Raw genomic sequence first — 14130 nt, 5'->3', positions numbered from 1 at the left:
ATATTAACTGCCAATTTCTACAAAAATAGTAGAACTTCCTGGCATTCCATGGTGAGGGTTCTGAGGCCAAGTATGAGCCTGTGTAACGATATGCTCCTTTATGTGCAAAACATATAAATGGTAACAGGTTCCCAAGACTATGGAATTGGGAGTTTCTTTCTCTTTCTTTTTTTTAATTAGAGTTCATTGTGGTGATAATTATTAGTAAATTGTGTAGGTTTCAGGTGTACAATTCTGTAATTCATTATCTATATCTCACATTGTGTGTTCACCACCCAGAGTCAGTTCTCCTTCCATCGCCATATATTTGATCCCTTTTACCCTCATCTACCACCCCCCTCCCCCCTTACCCTCTGGTAACCAATAAACTATTGTCTGTATCTATGAGTTTTTGTTTCTTCATTTGTTTGTCTTGCTCCTTTGTTGTTTTCAATTTTATATGCCACATATCAGTGAAATCATATGGTTCTTTACTTTTCTGTCTAATTTCGCTTAGCATAATAATCTCAAGATCCATTCATGTTGTTGCAAATGGCATTATTTCATCTTTTCTTATGGCAAAATAGTGGAATCGGAGTTTTTGTTCACTGTATGTTTCATTTAACCTGTTTTTTTCACTTTTGGTAATTATTTCTCATAATAATAATATGAATTAGATACCATTACTACCCCTATTTTATAGTTGAGAAATTTGAGGCCCAGGGAGAATAATTTATTTGCCTAAAGTGACAAGCCTTCAAATAGTTAAAATCTGGGTGTCTCTAACTCTTGAGAAGATGATCCTACCCACTGAGATATATACATGTAAATTTGCTAAATTAGCTCCTTATTTGTATTCCCCTAACTGCACTTTAAGAGTCTTTCCAGCTGAGCCTAGTATCTGGTTCTAGTATGGAATGTCTTGTACAGACATTAGTCTGGTTCTGGCATGTTCTCTGGTTTTTAAATTCACATGTTGCCTTCTGAAGGAAGCATCCAGGCACAATTCCTTCGTGTTGATGTTAGTGGAAAACATCCTAGTTCTTAAAACAAATGCCAAATCCTATTTGATTTAGTGGTTAGGTAATCTTGTAAGCAGGGTGACAATTCTAGCAACTGTCAGAATTCCAAGTTATTTTAGCAATCACCTAACTATTCTTCATCACCTATGTCAGCTGAGGGTCTCACTTAGCTGTACTTAAAAACACACACATACACATCAAATGAAGTTACTGCCACTGTTGTTATTGTTACCTCATCCACAAAACAGCAGATTCGTGTACTTTGAGTAAAGAATAGGAATTTTTTAGGAATTTAGTCCTGAGGAATAGAAATTTTAAGGATTGTAGGACAGTGAGAAGTAAAATCTCTTATACGGGTTACAGACTAACCACAACATAAGAAAAAAAAAAGAAAAGAAAAAAAGCTAAACTATTCCGTCGTTGGGAAAGTTATGACGTATTTTTCTATGTTTTTCAATGCAAAAATGCATCATGAATTTGCAGATGACCCCAATATATTTAAACCTGAACTTCTTTGTCTTTTCTTTCCACTCCCATGCTTCCCCTCCTCCCCCCACCTATTTTCTGTGAAAGGGCTCCATAACAGGAAAAAAGTACGCCATATACTACATTGATTTGATTTCAGCAAACTAACCAGAATTGGAATTTTTATTAGCAAGAGCCATAGGCAAAAGCAATAATACACTATACCTATCAGAGTGGTTAGTTTTATTCATGAACCCATGCTGGGTTAAGAAAAAAAAGAAAAGGAGAAAAGCTAACTTCAAAGCATTACTGAGAGATGATTAACTCCCTAGCCACAAATGAGAATCACAAGCTACTTTGATGTGGGAGAATTTTTAGTGCCTAAATTTAAAGAAAGGATATCTACAATACAAGTTTAACCATTTTTTTTAAAAATCCAATGATACACTTCTTTTGCATCTTGAAAACCAGTAATTACCTGAGGGAATAAACAAAATTGGAGCTCTGCCTCAGAAATTAAGCCTTAAATGCAAAGCATATAAACCCTATTCCTCCCTCATCAAAATGCCAGCTGTAATATGTTCAGTATGGGAACACTGTCATTGTCATTTTTTCACAGTTACCCACTCCACAACACACTTTGGGCATTAATCAAGCTGTATACACATCTTCATCTCAACAATTGAACTCAGCTTACATCGGAATATTATTCAATGTACAAACTATGTGGCACATGATTGTAAAGACTGCAGTTGTATAAAGACTTGTGCCAATACTTAATTGGAAATGAACATTAACAGTGATCTAAAATTGCTAATTTTGGAGCCTTGAGCAATCTCGATCATTTATATAGTGTATGTCATGGTCTATTTTTGCACAAAAATTGAGAATTATTACTTAGTATGTAGAATTCTTAAATGTTGTATGAAAATAGGTCATGGAATATACTGTATAAATTTCAAGAGAAAATGGAAATTATTAAGAAGTGAATTAAAATATGTGATTTTTTTTTATAATAATGGCCCAAAGACATGAGGAAGGTGGAAGGCCGATACTATGTACTTTAAACGGCTTTTAACATGTAAATATATCAGGTATAATATTATTTATTAAAATACTTGTATTCACCAATCTGAATATATTTAAATATCCTTAGGATCTAAATGCTATAAGTTTACAATTTTCTCTTCTTTCTCCTATCAGATATCTCTATCAATGACTGCTTGGAAAAATATGCAAGGCAATCTCAAAAAAATTACTGTGCTTCATTATGCAAGATGAAAATGCAGTTTTTAAAAAATATTTTGTCTGACATTAAGCTCTGGATGCTGGTTACAGCAGGTCAAAAGCCATTAACCACCTGCTGAAAATACATACTAGAAAATAAAATGTCCTTCAAAATTATTTTGCATACAGTATTCTCAAGATGAGTGAGGTTATATTGTAAATGTTTAAAAATGTGATGCCTCAAAAAGATATACACACACCATGCCAGAAATTAATTTCAAAATAAGATTTAATAATGGTCATATAATTTAGAACATTCACATTGGATAAACAAAGCACCATGTCTACTATCAGAAATATGAATACATAAAATAATCAACCAGCTCAACACTATGTGGCGACTGTTGTCTCCTTTTCCAATAAAAGTAACAATATGATTCCTAGGATTCTTAGGACATTTTCTTTTACCATTCTATAGTCTCCTGGGGACTGACCCAACAGTCCTTTTTGTATCTTTAAGACATTCTACAAATGTATTCACACAGAAAAAGTAAAACACCAGCTCCTGTGCTATTGCACATAAAGAATTCACAATTCTGTCTTGTTTAACATTTTGATACGTGGCAATGAAGCATACGGCTCTCTATCATTACTCTATTAATAGGTTCTATTAGCAATTAGTAACTGGACACTTAGCACTTCGCACAACCAGGTACTAAGCTAAGTGCTAGACACATCTTAATGCATTTAATCCTCATAACAACTTTATGATGTAGGTAATAGCCTATTGTCATTTTAAAAGTAAGGAAACCAAGTCACAAAGAGGTTAAGTAACTTGCTCATAGTTATATAGACAAAAAGTGGCTACATTTCAATGAGGGAAACTTACAGTTTATAGAATGTGAGGTCCTGAATGTGATGGGCAACCAAGGGAAAGAAAACGAAGCAGGCGAAAGTACAAGGGAGAGTCAAATGAAAGAATGGAATAGAGACAAATGCTTTCTCTTCCACTATTTTCTCTTATCTTACTGGGCTGACTGTGGCTTGTTTAATAAACAAAAATAAAGAGGTAATAGAATTGTAACCGGGTTTGCAAGAGCAAAGATGACTCCTATTAAACACTAGGAAGCTCACATTTCCTTGCTTTATTTTTACTGTGTGTACCTGCAAATACCCAATCTCACTTAGAGCCAAAGCTCTAAGATGACATCTGATGAATAAATACACATTTTGGTACCATGTCAGATTCACAGGCTGTCGAGACACAGACGGGTGTATAATAGACCTAGACTATCACCTATAAACCTGGTTCCTAACATGGATGGAGGGCAACCCTCAGAGACTGACTTCATGAATGGTCAGTGAGGTTCTCAGCCTGTTAGCTTCCAGCTACACTGGTGTTGCCCTCATTGACTTGATCTAATCTAAACTTGTTTGTAAGACATCTTACACTGGGGCTCCCCAATATAAATGCCCAGGGTCCTTTCAAGGGCCCTAATCCAAACTCTATCATAATCAGATCATGGGAGGCTTTTGTTGATGTCATTGCATATTTGGATTTTGATTATTTAATAAAGAAAACAAAAAACATTTCTCCTTTAAACACAGTATTGCAGTCCTCTAAATCTTCAAGTAAAAATTAAATAAAATAACTCTTGGTTGCTAAACTATGAACTCAAACAAAATTCTCCTGTCCAAATGGAGACTCTAAAATACTTCAGGAAAATTTTCACTAAATCCTCTGATAGTAAGGTTGGAAAAGATTCCCTTTTCCACACCCAAAACAAAGAAAACTGAATCCCTGCTTTAACTGAAGGCTGTTACTATTTGTTTTATGGATAAATGCCAAATTATGCATATTTTTGTGACTTCAGTCAAGAATCAATGTCCAATCATCAGATATTCTCCCACACCATCAACACAGCAGCAACGTGAATACAGATGTTCCTTATAATTTTCACTGTGACTTTTTTTTTTTTTTAGCTGAGCCATCCTGCCACCTGTTGGCAGCTCGGTGGCTGCTCAGCTCAGGCCAGGAATCGAACTGCTGTTGCTCAGAGCTCAAACTCTTGAGCAAGCTCTTAACCAACTGAGCCACTGGGCCGGCCCTCACTGTGACTTTTTTAAATTTGGTTTTTCCTCTCAGAGCAGCTAAGATTTCTTCGTTTGTCAAAAGGGTAGCCATTAAGAAAATCACTTAGCTAATAAACAAGGAAATTAGCTAGACAGTCTGATATAAAACAGATAATAGCAACACTAACAGCAATCTGTACACACAAATTAAGCAAAAATACTGCTCTGATAAGCACTTTTAAGCTGTTAGTGGTATTAGAGGTCAGATAGCACTTTCCAACTTTTCTTCTTGCCTCACTTGGTTCCCACAAAAATCTCAACAATAATTTTTGACTTTTATCTAAGGATGTGCAGAGAAAGACAGCAGCAGAAAGAGGAAACACAAAAAGCATCAGGCCAGGATAATTCATCTCCCTTTCCAACCACTTTTCTGTATCTTCTTTTATTTTTCACTGTTTGGAGGAACCATCTAACACTTGTTCAATTTTGAGAAAAGCTTCACAACCTGCATAAACAACACAATGGAAGTAGGACTTTTGAGTCTCATGAAAGATGGTGCCAGGCTTTGAACCACACACTTAGCAAGCAAAAAATATAAGACTTTTCATAGTTACCCTTTACATGTTCAATAGATATATTTTTTTAAAGCTGATAGGCTTTAATTTATTCACATAATTTTTTGATGGGGACTAACATAACCAAATAATTATAATTTTCAATAAATTTCATATTTAATTGGAATGTTTTCAGTTTTCTATAAAAATTAAATTTTTCTTAAAAGTCTACATTGAAAATCATACAGAGTTGGAAGAATTGGCTAATTTAATAATACAAATAACCTCTCTCTAATTCTGCCAAATTAATTCAGGAAAACAGCTTTCCACTTGCCCAAATCACACTTCTGCTCCATTCCAGGCTGGGCCCCTTCCTGGCCAGCACTGAAATGAATGTCCCACCTCCTCCCCCATCTCAGTGGGACTCGGTCATTATGGTCAGTGCTGCATAATGCTGACCTTCAAAATAACGGAAACAGAAGATAACCAGTAACAGTAATTCATGTTTAAATGATCATTTAAATCAGCTTTACAAAATAGAATATGAATGGGGTAACTGGCCAAGGATAAACAAACCACTTCAAGTATATTATATAAATTCAAAAGTATTAAACAAGTAATGAATTTTATTTAAAATTCTCCAATAAAGAGAACAGTGGTTCTATGAATATGTTCAGTGAATTAAAAACAAAAAAGAAATGTGCATTTAATTTGTTAAACCAAAAATGCTTAGATAAATATAACACAATATATTCAATATGCTTCACATATTGCTGAATTTAAAAGTTTTTAAATTCTAACTGTAAGAATAATCTGCTTTAACTCTAATCACTTTACAAAATTCATAAATTCTGTACACAAATCTAGGGTAAAAGGGTTGCTAAAATTATTTAATGCATTTAATGTTTTCAAAATTCTTTTAAAACTCTTTTACTAGTTCAGTTTGTTTTTTAAATGGAAGAAAGAATATTATCATATCACTGTTGAGTGTTAAATTAAATAAGTACTTACTATACTTAGTATACTTAAGTATATCGTATATTTATGTATATAATATACTTAAAATACTGCACTAAACCAACAACTGTTTTAAACATATTCCAACAATTTCAAAGTTTTAAAATTTTTCATTTATAAGAAGTTTAATTTAAGTATTAAAAACAGAAAGGCCTAGACACTTCAGATTTAATTTATATGGATATTTAAATATGTATCTGTTTCTACTAGGATTTCTTTAAGTAAATAATCATGTCTAAGTTTATTGGGGTGACAACTGTTAAAGTTACATAGGTTTCAGGTGTACAATTCTGTAATTCATCATCTATATATCACAATGTGTGCTCACCACCCAGAGTCAGTTCTGCTTCTATCACCATATATTTGATTCCTTTTACCCTCATCTACCACTCCCCTCCCTCTGGTAAACACTAAACTATTGTCTGTGTCTATGAGTTTTTGTTTCTTCATTTGTTTGCCTTATTCCTTTGTTGGTTTCAGTTTTATATACCACATATGCAAATAAAATACTGTCTTAATTATTTAATAAAATAATAATCAGGTGTTCTATTAAAAAATTCATGAATTCAGAGACGGTAACTTAAAGGAAGAAAGGAAAAAGTAGGACTAAGACATTATTTTAGTGTAGAAAAGAATGCATTCAGTTCCTATGGGATCAAGACTCCTGACCATGATGCCAAAGGGAAGATGTTTTAGAGAAAAAAAAATTATTTCCAGATTCCTTGATTAATACTAAACTCCATTTGGCAGCACTCTTAACTTATTTGCTACCCAAGACTTTTGTGTTATTTTTTTCTAAGACGGCTACAGGAAGCACATGTCTTGCTCATAATCAAAATGTCAGTCAGTGTGTAAGACTACCATAAGCCTCAAAAACTGAGCAGCTGTATTTTGATTTGCAAGAAGAATAAACCAATAGTAATGTTGTATTACAAATTCTTCACTCAACAAAATTATGATTTGTAGGCTTCCTTTAAATAAGGAGAACCTCTAATATATTTAGAAGAGACCTCAAATTACAAAAATTAAATTTCCCATCAACCTTTCATGTTAGTACACTGCCTTCATTCCAACTCTTCATAATGCTAGTCATCGGCAAATGGGTGGCCATGTATCTTATTTTTTTGAAAGCATAAATAGACTGAACACCAAGTGCCTTTAATGCAACCAAAGAGGCTAACAGTCAATTGCTTGATAAATAGATAAAGAAAAAGGCGTGTGTAATTCCCAAGTGTCTTTTATACATTCATTTCCTGGAATTGGTAAATACTTGTTTTGAAAGTAACCTTTTAGTTTTTTCACATGCACTTTATCACTGCTGGGTTAGAGAGCAATTTATGGCAATAAAGATTTAATTTACCCTTAATATTTCTCTCAATATTATGATATGGCATTAATTTTGTCACCTCCCAGCCCCTTCAACATATACACAAAACCACATATACACACATCAGTGTTAAGTTTCATATATCTGAAGTGAATTTCCTACATTCCATTCATATCATGTTTAAATATAAATGATAACCCCAAAACAATAAATGGCTCCTATCGCCATTCATGGGAAAAAAGATTGGAGAGTTGCTCAAATACTGTGCTGTTAAGAACCACAATTCTATTCAATTGTCCATTTATTATCATATTCCGTATGAGCATGAATACAACTTCTCTCAATGTTTGCATATCGCCCAGTAAAAATGTCAATTGATATTGTGTTTCAACAATGTATGGAGCACACCCAAACACTACACTTTCCTTCAAGAAACTCCTGGCATGTCATAGAAAAAGCTCTACAAACAACCTATCTGAAGTTACCTGGTTATATATGATATATCATAAGATTGACTGCTTTACAACTAATTGATAGGGTAAGCTTTTCTCACCTGGGATTGAAGTAATGGAATTTGCCTTATCTATCTTGCATTCAGAAACAAATCCTAAATAAAGTTAAGTAATCTATCTAAAAGGGTGTGTTTTTTTTAATTTATTTTTCTCCTTGGTAAAATTTGACAAAACATAGAAAAGAGAAAAATCCACTAGAGGAAAAGTACAGCAGGTCTTTGAATAAAGTTGTTTTGATATAGCATTGACAAGAAAAACATTCAATTCCACACCAGGGCAACTGTCTGTGTGGGGTTTGAATGGTCTCCCCATGTCTACGTGGGTTTCCTCCTATGTCCCAGACATGTGCACATTAGGTGAACTGGCATGTCTAGATTATCCCAGTCTGAGTTAGTCTGGGTGTGAGTGCGCCCTGCAATGGAAGGGCGTCCTGCCCAGGGTGGGTGCCCGCCTTGCACCCTGAACTGCCAGGATAGGCTCTGAACAACCGTGACTCTGAACTGGAATAAGCAGATTGGAAAAGAATTATTTTCCTTATTTTTACTCATGCTTCTTAAATGTATGTATAGCTCACATTTATTTCAATGTTTAATATTAGAAGGGTTTTAGGTCTTTGTTTGGTGACGTTTTTGTGACCAGAAATATGTCGTAGGAACTTAACTCTTGTTTATACCAATCAGCCTATGGCAAAATTGGTTTTGTTATGCATCATTTAACTTTAAGTCACAGTGTCTAAGAACTATTAATGATGGCAAGTGAGGACTTACTGTAGTTGCAAAAGAAACATACAAAAACAGGTTAACATCTTTAACATATAAATAAGTCTTACAAATAGAAAAGAGGAACACATGTAGAAATACATATGCTCAACAATCACATAAAAATGCTTATAGCACCAATACAAATTAAAATAAATGATTATGATTACTCACTTCTCCAACTGGCTGTTAAAAAAACCCAAAAGCCTAATTCCAGGATGTGCAATGGGTGTTCAGAAGACCATTATAGTAGTATAAATCTGCAAAGTCTTTCTGAAGGACAATTTAGCACATACGTATCAAATGCTTTTTATTTTTATTATTTTTTAATTTTTTTTAGCTGAGCCATCCTGCCACCTGTTGGCAGCTCAGCAGCAGCTCAGCTCAGGCAGGACTCGAACTGCTGTTCCTCAGAGCTCGCATTCTTGAGCGAGCTCTTAACCAACTGAGCCACTTGGCCGGACCTTCAAATGCTTTATTTAATGTTCGTATCCTTTTATTTAATTTTACTTCTGGGGTTTATTTTAAGAAAATAAATAGAGATAGGCAAAAGATTAATCTGAAAGTATTTTCATCATGGTGCCATTTATAAAAAAAAAAAATCTACCATCCCAGTAATAGAGGATTAATACAGCCATAAGGCATAAAATGAAAGGCAATACAGGGGTCGGCCAGGTGGATCAGTTGGTTAAGAGCTCGTTCAAGGGTGCAGGCTCTGAGCAACAGCGGTTCAAGTCCCAGCCAGAGCTGAGCTGCTGCTGAGCTGCTAACAGGTGGCAGGATGGCTCAGCTAAAAAAAAAACGAAAGAAAGAAAAAAAAGAAAAGGAAGGCAATACAGCTACTTAAAATGCAGCTGTAAAAGAATAGTAACATAAGAAAATGGTCACTAATGCTCAGTGAAAAAAATTGCAGGTTATAAAATAGAATGATCATTATGATCCTAATTTTATGTCTCCCAGTTTGGATCTGTTTGTGTATATATATATATGCATGGACAGAACAGTCGAATTTTTGACATGCAAAAAAAATGATATCAGTGTTTATCTCTGGTAAATATCCCTGAGTAGGTAACTTTTTAAATATTGTCATTTTCATTCTTCTTTTTGCATTTGCCAATATTCCATAATAAACTATTATAATTCAAGAAACAATGGAGAGAAAACATAGCTATTCAGAAAAATAAAACTGAGTAATTTCTTACAGAGGCAATACTCGGTTTCTCGTAATTAGAATAACACTGCTCAAAATAATGAAAATAATGTTCCTATAAGAGGCTGAAACTGAATCTTTGCCCACAGAAATGGAGAGAGTAGCATCACTTTTCCACCTGGCAAAAAAGGTACTATGAAGCAGAGTTATGTCACTTAATACTACACTACTTAATAGATTTCCTACTCCATCACTTAGACCTCTTCCCAGGGTAACAGTCAAATCGGTCAGATAAGAATCAGAGGCTTAGGCACATGGAACATTTTCTAGTATAGACCACAAGTTAGACTACAAAACAAGTCTCAACAAGTTTAATAAGACTGAAATCATATCAAGAATCTTTTCTGATCACAAGGATATGAAAACAGAAATCAATTGCAAGAAGAAAACTGAAAAACACACAAATACATTTAGGTTAAATGGCATGCTGCTAAACAATGAAACAAAATAAAATGAAAACGCAACAACCCAAAATCTATGGGACATGGCCAAAGCAGTTCTAAGAGGGAAAGTCATAGCAATCCAGGCCTACCTCAACACACATGAAAAATCTCAAATAAATCAACCTAACCACAAATCTAAAGGAAATACCAAAAGAAGAATAAACAAAGCCCAAAGTGAGTAGAAGGCAGGAAACAATAAAGATCGGAGAAGAAATAAACAGAGTCTTAAAAAGAACACAAAAGATGAATGACACCAAGAGCTGTGTCTTTGAAAAGATAAACAAAATCAATAAATCTTTAACCAGACTCATCAAGAAAAAAAACAGAGGACTCAAATAAATAAAATCAGAAATGAAAGAGGAGAAGTGACAATTGAAATCACAGAAATACAAAGGATTATAATAAAATACTACAAACAATTATATGCCAACAAATTGGACAATCTGGAAGAAATGGATTAATTTCTAGAAAGATACAATTCTCCAACACTGATTCAAGAAGAAACAGAAAATCTGAAGAGACCACTAACTACGAACAAAATCAAATCAGTAATAAACAACTTCCAAAAAACAAAAGTTCTGGACCAGATGGATTCCCAGGTGAATTTTACCAAACATTCAAAGAAGAATTAACACCTATCCTGCTCAAACTATTCCAAAAATTCAAGAAGGGGGACTCACAAACTCATTTTACAAGGCCACCATTACGGTGTTCCCAAAACCAACAACATTATAAAAAATGAATGTAATCGGCCAATATTCCTGCTAAACATAGATGCAAAAATCCTCAACAAAGTATGTATTTGCAAACCAAACTCATCAATACATTAAAAAGAATATACAACATTATCAAGTGGGATTTATCCCTGAGATGAAAGGTTGGTTTAATATCTGCAAATCTATTAATGTGATACACCACAGAAACGAAATGAAGGATAAAAGTCATGTAATATCAATAGATGCAGAAAAAGCATGTGACAAATTCCAGCATCCATGTATAAGAAAAACTCTCAGCAAACTGCGAATAGAGGGAACATGTTGCAACATAATAAAGGTCATATATGACAAACCAACAGCTAACATCATACTCAGCAATGAAAAGCTAGAAGCATTTCCCTTAAGATCAGGAACAGCACAAGGATGTCCACTTTCACCACTTTCATACAACATATTATTGGAAGCCAGCCACAGCGATCATACAAGAGAAAAAAATAAAAGGCTTCCAAATCGAAAAGGAAGAAGTAAAACAGTCGTTATTTGCAGATGATAAGATACTATATAGAGAGAAGCCTAAAGATTCCATCAAAAAACTATTAGAACTGATAAATGAATTCAGTAAAGCAGCAGGATACAAAATTAATATCCAAAAATCGGGTGTATTTTATACACCAATAACAAACTATCAGAAACAGAAATTAAGACAATGACCCTGTTTACAACTGCATCAAAAATAAATAAATATAATACCCAGAAATAAATTTAACTAAGGAGGTGAAAGACCTATACTCAGAAAATTATAAGACTCTGAAGAAAGAAAGTGAAGAAGATACAAACAAATAGAAGGATATACCATGCTCATGAACAGGAAGAATTAACATCATTAAAATATTCATACTACCCAAAGTAATATATAGACTCAATGCAATCCCTATCAAAACACCAATGGCATTTTTCACAGAACTAGAACAGATTATTCCAAAATTTATATGGAACCACGTAAGACCCCAAATAGCCAAAGCAATCTTGAGAAAGAACCAGACACATAGATCAATGGAACAGAACAGAGAACCCAGAAATAAACTCATACCTCTATGATCAATTACTGTATGACAAAGGAGGAAAAATATACAGTGGGGTTTATAAAGTCAGTCTCTTCAACAAATGGTGCTGGGAAAACTGAACAGACACATGCAAAAGAACGAAACTGGGGCCGGCTGAGTGGCGCGATGGTTAAGAACTGGCTTGGGACGCCAGAGGACCCCGGTTCGGATCCCACATATGAGGGCCAGTGACACTGCCCTCTACAGCTAAGATGCTGAACAACAGCTTGACCTGGAGCTGGGCTGCCGTGAGTCCCCAGCGACGGCATAGACTGCAGCCCCTGGGGCAGGGGGTTGCCATGGGCTACCGTGTGTGGCCAGCAGCCAGCGTGAGCAGCCAGCAGCCGCAGTGAGCAGCCATCCAGAAGCCGGCAACTGATCTGCCTCACCAGGGAAGAGCACAATGATGGTGCCAATTTGGGCCAGTGAAGCAACGTCCTCCACAACTAGACTGAAGAACAAAAGGACAGCAACTTGTCTGTTTCCTTTCCCCCAATTCCCCAATAAAAATCTTAAAAAAAAAAGAATGAAACTGAATCACCTTCTTATACCATATACAAGAATAAACCCAAAGTGGATTAAAGACTTAAATGTCAGAGCCAAAACCATAAAACTCCTAGAAGAAAACATAAGTAGTAAACTCTTTGACATCGTTGTTAGTAATATTTTTTTGGATATGCCTCCTTGGGCAAGGGAAACAAAAGAAAAAATAAACAAGTGGGACTACATCAAACTAAAGAGTTTTTGCACAGCAAAGGAAACCATCAACATAACAAAAACATGACCTACTAAATGGGAGAAGATATTCAACAATGATATATCCAATAAATCCAATAAGGAGTTAATATCCGAAATACTAGGGGTGCCAAAATAATTTTAAGAGATGTTATATATGCTCAAGCAGTAGTTCGCCATAATCAGAAGTGTCTGGACGCTGATGGTAACCACTTTAGGCACCTCTTGTCATTGCAGAAGTCAAATGTGACTTATATTCATCTTTTGTTATTGATATATATTGAGTATTACAACTTTAATACAGTTTTTTCCTTTCTTAAAATGTGTATACATATTTTTGGCACCCTCTGTATATAAGGAACTCATATGAAAAGATGCGCAACATCATGAATCACCAAGGAAATGCAAATTAAAACCACAATGAGATATCACTTCACACCTGTCATAATGTCTATCATCAATAAATCAACAAACAACAAGTGTTGCTGAGGATGTAGAGAAAAGGGAGTCCTTGTGCACTGCTGGTGGGATTGTAAATTGGTGCAGCCACTATGGAAAACAGTATGGAGGTTCCTCAAAAAATTAAAAATTGAACTGCCATATAGCCCAGCAATTCCACTTCTGGGTATTTATCTAAAGAAACCCAGTACTCTAATTTGAAAAGATATATGCATCCCTGTGTTCACTGCAGCATTATTTACAATAGCCAAGATATGGAAGCAACCTAAGTGCCCATCGATAGACAAATGGATAAAGAAGATCTGGTACCTATATACGATGGAATATTAACCAGCCATAAAAAACAGAATGAAATCTTGTCATTTGTGACAACACTGCTGGACCTAGAGGGTATTATGCTAAGTGAAATAAGTCAGACAGAGAAAGACAAATACCACACGATTTCACTTATATATGGAATCTAACAAAAATAATGAACAAAGAGAAGAGAAACAAATTCATAGACACAGTGAACTTTTGATGGTTGCCAG

At 34.8% G+C, this 14130-nt stretch overlaps 1 protein-coding gene across 1 annotated transcript in view; it reads right to left on the bottom strand.

The window, feature by feature from the left end:
• The window catches only part of PAM (peptidylglycine alpha-amidating monooxygenase), a 289670-nt gene that overhangs the window by 245006 nt on the left and 30534 nt on the right, over nucleotides 1–14130 (bottom strand). The window lies entirely within an intron of this gene.

Source organism: Hipposideros armiger, unplaced genomic scaffold, assembly GCF_001890085.2.
Source record: "Hipposideros armiger isolate ML-2016 unplaced genomic scaffold, ASM189008v1 scaffold_414, whole genome shotgun sequence".
NCBI classification, from domain to species: domain Eukaryota; kingdom Metazoa; phylum Chordata; class Mammalia; order Chiroptera; family Hipposideridae; genus Hipposideros; species Hipposideros armiger.
This window is presented reverse-complemented; position numbering and strand designations above follow the sequence as displayed.